We start from the raw sequence: 13,351 nt of genomic DNA, 5'->3' as shown, positions 1-13,351 counted from the left end.
CGTATGTGCTCTTAAATATTTGGAATAGCTTCACCCAGTTATAATGCAATGCTAATGATGAATGTGCACGATCATGTGTGCTTAATGTTTATATGGTTTCCTTATGTCTTCAACATGTACCTGCTGTTGATCAATTAGGAAGATTCTCCGGTTGCGTTTCATATGTGTGTGTTTCATGATTTGTTTAAGCTATTTAATATGTTGAAATCCTAACTTACTGTATTTATTTTCTCATTGAACTTCAAAGGATGTTTTTCTAAGGGGTTTTGTTTTTCTCAGCATCTTGTTAAACTTCTAGCAGATCCTTTCAGTACAAAGAATATCGTGAAAATGGGACGTCTAAAGTTTCAAGCTGGTGTCAATGCAATAGAAGAGGAGTCTAAGGAGTGTTATGCGGCATATCCTGACAAAACTTTAGCATGCATTATCAATTCGGAAATTGGTGCTGTTTTGGCAGTCATGCAAAGATATGTAAGATGGGGAGGACGTTATATGTCAGGAGATGATCAGCTGGAGCACTCTCTGATTCAGTCTTTGAAGTCACTAAGGAGACAAATCTTTTCATGGCAGCATCCTTGGCATGCTATTAACCCTGCCTTGTATCTCCAGCCAAGACGTTTGTGATATTTTCACTGTTTTATCTCTTATTTTGCGAGTTATGTTTCGAGGGACAAACAAACTCCAAATCATTATTATTTTATATGAGCCTGAAGCCCCAGTTGTCTAGTTTCCAGATTACAAAGAATATTTTTTTGAATCATTGAACTGGATTTTATACGAATTTTTAAAGACAGCAAGGTCTATCAGAAAATTTATATTTTTAGTAAGTTTAAGAAATTTTGCGTACTTTTAAGTTCTTTTATATTTCAGTTAGAGCAACGATATAAGGTAAGATTTCTCTTCACAAGGGAAAGAATGATTTTAGCCCTGGGAGATGGTTGCCCTTCATCATGTAACCTTCACTCATAGATAAAAATGTTATATATTAATTTGATGCAAACACAAATAATTGATTTGAATCTTTAAATGCACCGGGACATTTTAAATATTAAAGTATAAATGGTAAAGGTTGATAACTTGCTTTGAAAAATAAAATTCATCCATCAACCTTGCTTTGAAAAATAAAATTCATCATAATCAATCACAACCACCTACTTGACCAGCCAGTTAACCATAGATTGAAAGTTATTATTATTATTATTATTATTATTATTAAATGCTAACAATTTAAATTTATTAATATTTAATAACAACTAAATTTAGAGGATGCTAATATTATTAGTGTTCAGATTTTTTTTAAAGTTATTTACAGTTTTTATTAGTTTAATAATTAATTACCAATGTGAATCGATGTTTTATAATCAATTAATATTTTTTATGGTTGGAATGGCTAGTCACTCAAACAACCTTACAACCTCTAGATTTTTATGTGCTTGAAAACCTTACCATCAATAAATTTCACAGGTGTTTATGTTACAAGTCCCACATTGGTTGCCTATACAACTAATGTGGGGTTTAAAAGGCCTTGGGCACTCCCACCCTTTGAGCTAGCTTTTGGGGTGGTGATCTCAAAGTCCGTAACAATTGGTGCTTTCATTGAGAGTTTAGGCCACGGAAAGGGCTACCTATAGGCTGGATTAAGGTGCCTTTAGGCACTGAATACTGATAGGTGAGTGAAGCCGACCAGAGGGGGAAAGGGCTACCGCCGGGTCAGTGTCGATAGAGTGAAAGCCGCCGTGGACGTCGGCCCTTAAAGGGGGTGGCAATGTTACAAGTCCCACATTGGTTGTATAGGAAACTAATGTGGGGTTTAAAAGGCTTTGGGCACTCCCACCCTTTGAGCTAGCTTTTGGGGTGGTGACCTCAAGGTCCGTAACATTTGGTGCTTTCATTGAGAGTTGAGGCCACGGAAAGGGCTACCTATAGGCTAGATTAAGGTGCCTTTGGGCACTGAATACTGATAGGTGGGTGAAGCCGCCTCAAAGGGGGAAAGGGCTACCGTCGGGTCAGTGTCGATAGAGTGAAAGCTGCCGTGGGCGTCGGCCCTTAAAAGGGGGTGACAATGTTACAAGTCCCACATTGGTTGCCTATACAACTAATGTGGGGTTTATAAAGTCTTGGGCACTCCCACCCTTTGAGCTAGCTTTTGGGGTGGTGATCTCAAGGTTCGTAACAATTGCCATAGCTAAATTTTTAACAATTGCCATAGCATCTTTTGCTAATCTTACGGGTATGTTGATAGTAACGCTAACATGCTGGGTGCCACAATTTCATCCTTCACCATGCTCACTTTAGCAGCAGCAGATTGGTGTGTGTAAGGGCCGCACTGATTTCCAACTTGGTGCTTATGGTTTTTTTCTGGTTAGCCATGGGCACTGGTGGAATTAGTCCATGCAGCTTTCCCTTCGACATTGACCAATTTGATTTGACCAGAGTTGAAGGAAGGCAAGGAAGCAGAAGCTTCTACAATTTGTACTACGTTATACAAATTCTGCACATGTTGATCAACGTGACTGTGGTGGTTAAAGTCCAGGACTCTTATAGTTGGACTCTTGGTTTTGGTTTGCCCACTATGTTTATGTTCATTGCAATTATCCTTTTCTTTGTTGGCACTAAAATTTATGCTTATGTTAAGCCTGAGGAAAGCATATTTTCAAGGATAGCTCAAGTGCTATTTGCAGCTAAACACAAGCATCACCTTCATCTTCCTGCTGTAGAGGACGCAGGAGGAGCTTTCTATGATCCCCCACTTGAGAAAGATGCAGAACCAAAGCTGCCTCTTACAAAGGAGTTTAGGTTCTTAAATAAAACGGCTCTTATTGAGGAGAACAAATTGAATGATGATGGGTCAAACAATGATCCTTGGAGACTTTGTAACATCCAACAAGTTGAAGAATTCAAAATGCTTGCTCAAAATCATGCCAATATGGGTAACAGGCACCTGGGACACAACTTCGAGATACCTGCTGGCTCGATCATTATAGTAACAATGCTGACCCTGGTTGTAGTCATCTCATTCTATGATCGAGTCCTTTCTACCGCACTTGCGAAAATCACCAATCAAGAAGGAGGGCTCACAACCCTTCAAAGGATTGGATTTGGACATGCTTTTGGAATTCTAACAATGGTGGTTGCAGGGTTGGTGCTTTCAGAAATAGAAATCTACAGCTTCCTAATATGCAGTCTATATAAGAGGATTTCTACTCTCTCTTTTTTTTCATTGGACCTTGAGGACAAGGTCCCTTTTTAAGGGGAATGCAATGTTATGATATCAGTATACGAGAATTAAATGCATAGTTTGGGTAGCAGTATAGGTAGCAATTTAATATTGAGTGTTACAATTGCATGTGAGTAATTGTATAGTTGTATTTCAATATAGCAGTTACATTAGAAGCATTAGGAGTAGCTTATATTTTGATAATTGAAGTGGCAATTATTAGTCTACGTGTCATTGTATTAGGCAAGAAACCATTTGGTAGTTTGGGGTCAAGGTATTAAAAGCATAGTTGTAACCGATGGACATTCGTTCAAGAAAATTAATACAAATCTGTTTTGTTTCTTTTCCTTATTTTCTCTCTGTTTCTTGGTTCTGTTACTGAAATCACATTTAAGGGTTTGCGTCCCTTAACATTGGTGCTTTCATTTCCTAAATTCACCTTCCTTTCTTTTCGTTGAACCTTCTTCTGCATCGAACGTGGCAACCAATTCAAGATGCAAACAAGAATGGATCAAGGTTTCAGCGAAGATCAAGCTTTGTTCTCCAAAATCAACACTTTGTTGCAGCAAATTCATGTAGCAATTCTGGAGAAATGGCCCGATCAATCACTGAATACTGATAGGTGAGTGAAGCCGCCCAGAGGGGGAAGGGCTACCGTCGGGTCAGTGTCGATAGAGTGAAAGTCGCCGTGGACGTCGGCCCTTAAAGGGAGTGGCAATGTTACAAGTCCCACATTGGTTGTATAGGAAACTAATGTGGGGTTTAAAAGGCCTTGGGCACTCCCACCCTTTGAGCTAGCTTTTGGGGTGGTGATCTCAAAGTCCGTAACAATTGGTGCTTTCATTGAGAGTTGAGGCCACGGAAAGGGCTACTTATAGGCTGGATTAAGGTGCCTTTGGGCACTGAATACTGATAGGTGAGTGAAGCCGACCAGAGGGGGAAAGGGCTACCGTCGGGTCAGTGTCAATAGAGTGAAAGCCGCCGTGGACGTCGTCCCTTAAAGGGGGTGGCAATGTTACAAGTCCCACATTGGTTGTATAGGAAACTAATGTGGGGTTTAAAAGGCTTTGGGCACTCCCACCATTTGAGCTAGCTTTTGGGGTGGTGACCTCAAGGTCCGTAACAAACTCTAACTGTGTATTGTGAATTTTCAAGAACTTAGATTGATGGATCTGTTTATATGTTCTCAATGAATGTGTATGAAATTTTTGGTGCTCTTGAAATACTCTTACAATGTGTAATAATGACGCTTAATATGTTTAAGAGTAGTTGGAAGTATATATATATATATATATATATATATATATATATATATATATGGGTTTATCATCTATTATTTAACATGACCACAAAAAATTTCCTACACTCACAACATTTTGTGGGGCCCGCAGCAAAAAAAAAAAAAACTCTTGGCACGCAAAGCGAATCTCTATAACATAACATAATCACTTTTCCTACAACATAACTCTTATAAAACCCTATATATATATAGTAATTTAATAAATAAAAAAAGCTAGTCATTTATATGCAATCTAGATGCAAGGTATCACAATACTTTTCAATCAATATTCAAATACTTGCTTTTCAAAGTATTCAAATACTTCGTGAGGTATTTGAATTTTTTCACGATAACAGATGAAAAATGATCAAAAATACGTGTGATATGTGAGTGCATGTGCGTGTACATACGTATGTGTACATGCGTGCTTATGCGTTATCATCTTACAATTTTATTATTTCCTCTCTTTCAACCTTAAATAAGATCTCGATTTTTACTACTTTACCTACAAAGAATTATAGCAATATAATTTATGTGAAAAATACATATAACATATTCGATCATGCAAAAATAAAACTGCTAGTCAATCATGAAAAGCTATGGTACACGAGTGTGCAATCTGCCACGCGAGAGCAAAGAAGCATGCAAGTGTGCTTTTGACTTCCTGTGCTGCAGTCACGCTTCAGGTCTTGAGAATATATAATGTGAAAATCTTTGGGATACACCTAATTGAATTGAAATTCGCCGTTGTATATCACTTTCCATAAAGAAACATTTTATTCCTTCCATCTTTATCCAGCAAAAAAGCTTCCCTTCATTCTAAATGCTCACAAATATTTAAAATGAAATTAAAATAATACTAAATAATTACATGGTATTGACTCACTCATAATAATTGCAATCCACTTGATGTTATTTGTAATCTGAGGAGGTTATACTTACTATCTCTTTTTCTTACTATCTCTTATTACTAAATCTTAACCGTTGATTTCTGTCAATCTAACGGTTGTAATTTATGGTGTCATACTTATTAATTAATTATTAAATTCTAATAATTTATAACCGTTAGATTGATGGAAATCAACGGTTAAGATTTGATAGTAAAAAATAGTAAGAAAAATAGGTAGTAAGTATAATCTTTCCCTTGTAATTTATTTATTTTTCTTTCCATATTAGTGATGATAAAAAGCAAAACAATAGCATAATATATTTGTTTTAGATTTTAGAACACCAAAACAGGGCCTGTTTGATTTTGTTTAGATTTTTTTTTCTTAAAACTATTTTGTAAAATAGTTAATAAAATATGTATTTTCAATCTTTTTTTTAAGTTAAAAGTCAAAATACAAAACAAAAACAATTTAAATATATTTTTTAAATTTGATTTTAAAAACTAAAAAACAGTGTCTGGTTAAGATTTTTTGTTGCTTTTTTTTTATTTTTTTTGTTGGGTTTAATGCCTTTTTGTTTAATTTTTAGATATATTTTTATGAAACAGGGCTTATCAAACATATTGTTTTATTTTTTTGTTCTATAAATAAAAAAATTATTTTTGAATACAGAAATCAAACCGGCTCAAATCTGAAATTAATAGAAAAGATTCAAAAATAATTCTTACACCGAACAAAATGAAAGTTTATTTTGATATGTTGATAAAAAAGATCACTATAAAAAAAAAAGAGAGAATATACTTATAACCTTTTTTTTTTTTTTGGTATGCTATATATATACTTATAACTTTATTTGCCTTACAATCATTTTTATCATCGTTAGATAAAAATCAAATCAACAATTATAAAATAATATCAAGTGAGAGTTGTTAATATAATTTTAATCTAACGATAATAAAAATAGTTGTAAGGAAAAAGATTTTAAGTATAACTTTTCTCATAAAAAATATTATAAAAATAAATTTAACAATTAAAACTCAATTTTTTAAAATATTCTTTTATGACTTTTCTTAAAATGTAGTATGTTAATTCTGAAGCAAATCCGCAATTCTAGAGTTGATTAATTTATGATCAACTTGTTTTGAATCTAATACAAACAAACCCATACATAGGTAGTTTTCAATTAATCAATTGAAAAAAAAAAATGTTCACTCAAAAGTTAAAAGCAATGTGAATGGGAAACCAAATGTACTAAATATAAATGAATCATGACAATGGGGACAAATGCACACGTAAGTGATATTTGGAAAAAGATTAGGGTTTGGTTATTGGGCTTAAGCTGAAGATCTAATTTTTACAGCAGGTGGACATCATGAGTTAATTATATATGGGTCCCGGGAAAGCTACTTGGCACAAAGACCAACCATGATGTAAAAACTTCACTCTAAAGTTTTCATGTTTTCAAATTTGAATGATTCATATGATATTGGAGGTGCTTTACTTTTCTTTTTCTTTTTTGGCAACATGTTGAAGAATGATACTTTCGTCACGCTCGAGACTCCAATACACATGTTAATTTTTGCGGTTTTTCAGCCAATTGGATTGCTACATCATATTTTAGCATAATTAAGTATAATAATCATGATATGAAAATTTACGATAATGAGTAATAATTACATTCTTAAGAATGTGTTACAACATTATCAACGCAAAATGTTCATAAATATTAAGATTTAAAAAATTTAATAGACTCAGATATACTCAAATATATTGACTTTTCGGTCTTTTCTTACAAATGATACAAGAATTTTTCACCCTATATTATATGGGTTTTATAATTCTCATTTAACATGAGAATTTGAATTTTCTTACACACATTTCGATTTCCGTGCCAACGTGAGTCCTACACATAATTTTTTCTAACATACGGGTTCCACATACTTTTTGTCTCTATAACATGAGAATTGAATTCTCATGTTGAATGAGAAATATAAAACCTTATATTATATTTGATATTAAAATATAAGATTTTCAAGAATATCTGAAAATTCACCCATCGACCATCCAAATCATATTTACTCCAGGTTTTTTTTCTTAAAATTTTTTAATTACTCGGACAGTTATGGCTGGAGGAGCAAATTAACTGACCAAAAAGACTCGTCACGAACATATTTTTATTGTTATGAGAGTAGGTACCTCTTTATTAAGAATAGAAAACAATATATAAAATTCGGATGAAATTAACTATACAAAAAGTAGATAAAATTAGGTGAGTTTTTTTTTTTTTTTTTTTTTTTTTTTTTGAATTTCTCTTATGACAACTTTTATCATAATGTATTAATTTGTTTTGATATTCCATATTCTCTTCACCAATCTAAAAGACTTATATCATATTTAAAACAAAAGTAGGAGAATTTGCTTTTTAAGGAGATCCCTTATCTAGAAGCCTTTCGACTCACTCTTTTCTACACGTGCTTAGAAAACCTTTCCTTTTGTAGAATCATTATCTTTATTTTTAGGTTGTATGAATTCCCTTAACTATCATTGTCATTCATGTTATGCTCTACGCATGTGGCTCATATCTACCTAGTATCCTATACCATATTAAAATTAATTATGCATCTAAATGAACTTAATCAACTTATGTCACATAATGCAGTTCCAAGTCCATAAAATCGGCTAGAACGTGACAAAAATTGTACAAATTTTAGTAAAAAATCAACCTCGTACACAATAAAAGTTGGTCTGAAAACACTCTTTAAGCATAAATTAACTCAATATTCTGTAATAATATGGAAAAATTAGTGTTGGGTAGTATTTTTCTCAAGAGAAAGAGTTATCGTTCTCAGGGAACAGGTTGTTTAGTTTTCCCTTTTTTAATTCCTATTTCTAATTTCTTGAAATTAAGTGATCAATCTTTTAAAACTAAGAAAAGACTAAATCAAACAAGGTATTTATCAGATTTGTATTAAACAAAATTTAACAGAGAGATATCTAATCACAAATGTATCAATTATAAGGTTCTGGAATTCTTTGAATCATGGATGAAGGAAAAATTTCGCATTCCTGCGTTTTATAACTGCTACGGCACTTTAGTATCAGAATTCGAATTACTATGGCTATTTTATCTGAAACTTCCCAGTTCCAGATTTTAATCTTTAGAATGATCTTTTCCCAAAGTCTTCTAAATCTTTAAAAATTATATCAAAGACCTCCTTGGGTTATCCCTAACCTCAAGGGTTCAATTAACAAGAGACATAACCTGATTTCCCAATCACAGTTATGCAAAAATTATTCAAGACCCATTCCCATGGTGTTTTTGAACTTAAAATCAAAATCTTGTTAATCAAATGAAACTAAAGCAAATCATCACAGTATTCAGAAAATTAAAGATCACCCAATCATCGTGAATCCCAGAAAAAGAAACTTAGAATATCATATTCAGAAATATTGCAAATCTAAAAAGTAAAGAAACATGCATTACAAAATATTCAGTAAAGAAAACTCAAAGTAAAAGTTTACAAACCGGTTCTTCAAGAGTCAAAGTTCCTAAACTAGAGCTAGGAAGAAAACTTGCAGTAGTATGAAAACAATAGCCCGCATGCAGATCCGTGATTCCTTTCCTTGAAGGTGCGTTGTCAATGCACTTCGAGTACAAGAATTGAAGAACAAGCATTCAGCTTTCAAGGAATTTCTCAACACTCAGATTCAAAGAAAAAGATTACAAAAGATTCAAAACATAAAACTGAAAACTAAAAAAAAAACGAAAGTTCTCTATATGTGGCCCTAATGACTCAGACTCCTATTTAGCTAGAAACTAAAGAGCTCCAAGAAATTGCATTGCTGTCCATCCATATTTTTGTCCATCCAATGGTTCAGATTTGATCTCACTTTCAAAGAGTTGATCATATGGCTCTCTAACTGCAGTAAAAATAGTAAAAGAGAATAGTAAATTATCAAATTATCTCTTTCTCTCTCTTTTACCTTATTGGGCTGATTGGTACTCATTTGGCCCATTACCATGCACTTATATCCAGCCTTCAACTCAAATATTGTAAAAATAAAGCCATTAAAATAATCATAATTTATAGCTAACAATTAGTGAGTTGAATAAACATTTCCACGGGATTACAGCGCGCAAATTGTTATAAAGGACTTTCTGTTTTAGACGCGTGCGTCTGGGATTATGAATCTGTCTCATTTCTTTTATCAGACAAAGTATCTCTCCCTTTTCTTTTTTTAATATTGATGAACCTTTTTTTATTGAGAAAAAAAAAACAATGTGTTCGCTTAATTTCCATTTTAAGTAATCAGAATAAAAATAATAACGCCACGTTCTGGAATCTGAAGCATTTTACGTCCTATTTGAAAAAAAATATTGCTAAGGCAATGAAACGTGGAGCTTGAACAGATAGTGAATTGGGTAAAGTTTTTCTTGGCCTTAACAAACCAAAAGAAATAAACAATCGTTTCCCCCCTTTGGTTGTCTTTTAAAGCTTCCGTAATGTTATTTACGCAGAAGCTTATTATGCATAAGCTTAACAGACGTGTACTAAATCAATTATAATAGATATAAGGCTTTAATCTTTCTAAAGTGAATGTAGATAAACTATCTACATCCATTTTCAAAATGATGTCATTTTGAGTTGAAAAATTAAAAAATTATAATAAAAAAAAGACTATTATCACCCTGAAATAAATTATAATTACAAAAATACTTTAATTTTCGTCTCAAAACGACATCGTTTTGGGCTCAATGTACATAAGTTATCTACATTTACTGTAAAAAAATGAACTCTAGATATAAATATAGAAAATAAACGAAAGTTAAGCTTATGTGTTGTTCGAATCTATGATTTCATGCAAATTATTTAAACCCCTCATATTCTAGATCAATTCTATATATACATATAAAAGGATATGATCATTTTATTCTAATGTAAATTACATTTTTAATCTTAATTGTTTATTCCACTTATACTTAATTGCTCGCATCATTAATAAACTAAAGTTGTTAGATGCAAGTGATTCATCAGTTAAGATCAGTGCAATACTTCTTATTCTTATATTATACACAGTTGTAATTTATAGTGTTACACTTATTAAATAGTTGTTAAACTCCAACAAATTACAGCTATCAGATACAAGTAGATTAATGACCAAAATTGGATATAAAACTTATTATAATTTTTATTGAATCTACTTTTCTGATGTAAATCTGAATTTTTTTTATATTTATTTTTGGAAAATACAGAAAAGGGCACCACATTATATTTGGTAATTTAAATCTGAGATTTGAATTATTACTTGAGGCTTCCAGATAATTTGGTCATTCGAAGAGAAATAATGAAACAATCGCACCACATTCTTGAATAGAGCCCAAAGAGACAATCAGATCATCATCCATCAACATTCTGTAGATAGATAAAATCAGGCCATCTTCTTTACACTCTCAGTTCACATCATGACCCATCACTTATGGTTCAATATTTTCTAATATCTTCAATGGATAACCAATTAACCATCTATAGTGATCTCACAATATATGTCAAGATATTCTGGGAGACGTTTGGTTGAGGAGAAATTTTATGAATAATAGAGAAATGTTATACATAGGGAAATGGTTGGAAAGTGAGATAGGTAGGAAAATGTAAAAAAAAGTTGTTTGGTTGGAAAAAATTTTACCAAAAAAATTAGGTAACTTTTATAAAATTTATGTTTGGTTATAGGTAAAATATAGATGGGAAAACAAGTTGATATTACGAAAATAACCCTGTTTGTAAAAAATTATGACGGTGGGAAATCTATGTTTAATATTCAAAACTGATAGTTTGGGATTTTCAAAACCTCAAAATTCGCGTAGCTACAAAACACCACAAGGATCATGATGCATAAAGCAAAAGATAAATTTAAAAAAAAAAAACAATTTAAGTGAAGGAGTGTGAGATGAAACAGACATGATTTTTCGAGTTTGAAGGAATTTGCAGATTTGTGGAATAATTCAGCAGCGTCTTCATAGTTAGAACTGAACGAGGCACAAAACAAAACGACACAAATAGCGGCTGCTTTTTTCTTTTCCTTTCGCGCGCTTAAACTGAGGGTATACTTGTCTTTTGGTTAGTATGCAGTGTGAGCAAATAGCAAGCTTTTCATCAATACCACACTACCATAGGGAAACTTTCTCCGACTATTTCCATAGAAATAGATATGCAAATCAGTTTCATAGCATAATGTTTTACATAGCCAAATTTCAAAAATCCTTCAACAAAACATAGTAACCTTATAATTCCACTTCACATTTGCCTATCTTTTTCATCAAAATCCTCCAATCAAACGCCCCCCTAGAGAATCCCACTATCCTAGGCAATGGATGATCTCCCCACACTATAATTATAAACTTAATTACATATTTGATCCTAATTCCATACTCCTCGAGCATTAGAATAATTATAGTACCAAGAGAAGCAGTTCAACCCGTTTAGATCTCCACTCTGAATAACAGATTTGCTATCTTCTTACAACTTAAAGTATTTTCATTGTTGGCTTGTTTTTGACCATTTTATTAATAAATTCATTTGACCAGAGAGATATGAACATGATATAAAAATGAATATAAGAAATATCCACACACAAAAAATGAATATAAGCTTGTCATAATTTAGTGTTTTAGTGTTCTTAAATTCACTTGTATACCTGAGATAATTTCCTAAAAAACCGCATAATTAGATGTACTGAAATTTGGATTTTTGCACCTGATAAACTGTTTTCTGATTATTTCCCATGTTGAAAGTTTGTCATACCTGCTCCTAAATGTAGATCTCAACATTCAAGTTATTTCTCTATTCTCCATAATAATTTTCTCCTCCAGTCGATTCTAAAAAGGCTTTTGTTTTTTGTGGTTCCTAACAAAAGCTTTTTTGTTAAGGAATATAATGTACTTTTTCTCGAAAAAATTTTTTATTGAAAAATATGAAATTGCTTTTAAATTTACACAGATTTTAAATTCAATAACATTTTATTATCATGCATATCTTACTGGCCAATTCATATTATTAACATTTTATATATAACATTTACACATTTTAAAGGTTTAATATTTCTCATATTGTAGGAGATAAATTTATCTTCTATATACATAAAATTGTGTGGATCCCATACTTTTCCTTTCTCTCTTCTCCTCACTTGGTCTCATATAGGCTCCACATATTTTTATGTGTGTAGTAGATAAATTTATTTAATACAAAAGAAATATTAAACCCATATTTTAAACCCTCTAACTCAAGGGAAAGGTTTTCACAAAAATAAAATAAAAATAAAAATAAAAAGTTAATTGAAACTAGTTCAACTTGGACCTGAAATCACGATATACTAATTAGTAGTGGTGGGCATCCACAAACTTTAGAACCACAACAAAACAAGAAGGAAAATAGCAAGTAGCGATCAAATAATCAACAAAATACTGCGAAAGCTCAAATTGAACCCTTCAACATCATGAATCCACATCAACTTGAGTCATATGGCAGAAAGTCTTGCAACTTGTCCATTTTGGTGTTTTAACATTTATCAACTTCTCGAACCTTTTTATGCAGTTCAACAAAGACCACAGTAAATGCTTAGACCATTCTTTTATAATATTTTATAATTGGAGGATCACATCATTTCACTCCACACCAAAAAGTCTTGTCTTCCTAGTGTATCCAAATTGCTAATTTCAAATATAATCTCTCTTCACTAATCTGTAGTGATTATACTTTTCAACACAAAATGTCCGTAATTCCTTGTAAAGGAGATCAATGGATGAGACTTGCTTGACTAGAGATTATCACATGGAAATGCAGAAAGCAATGATTTAATTAATGCGTTAGTGCTGATAAAAGATCACTTATCTAGTTTTCCAACTGTTCCGGGTTCATTAACCCGGTTAGGTTCATCAAATTACTCTGGTTCATTAACCTGGTTAGGCCCATC

General features: G+C 32.4%; 1 pseudogene; it reads left to right on the top strand.

Moving 5' to 3' along the window:
* The first annotated feature begins 330 nt into the window (after positions 1–330).
* Positions 331–3,250, top strand: LOC133306145 (protein NRT1/ PTR FAMILY 2.13-like; annotated as a pseudogene).
* The last annotated feature ends 10,101 nt before the right edge of the window (positions 3,251–13,351 follow it).

Source organism: Gastrolobium bilobum, unplaced genomic scaffold, assembly GCF_033153095.1.
Source record: "Gastrolobium bilobum isolate Gb01-03AN ecotype WA unplaced genomic scaffold, APGP_CSIRO_Gbil_v1 utg66378, whole genome shotgun sequence".
Taxonomy (NCBI): domain Eukaryota; kingdom Viridiplantae; phylum Streptophyta; class Magnoliopsida; order Fabales; family Fabaceae; genus Gastrolobium; species Gastrolobium bilobum.
This window is presented reverse-complemented; position numbering and strand designations above follow the sequence as displayed.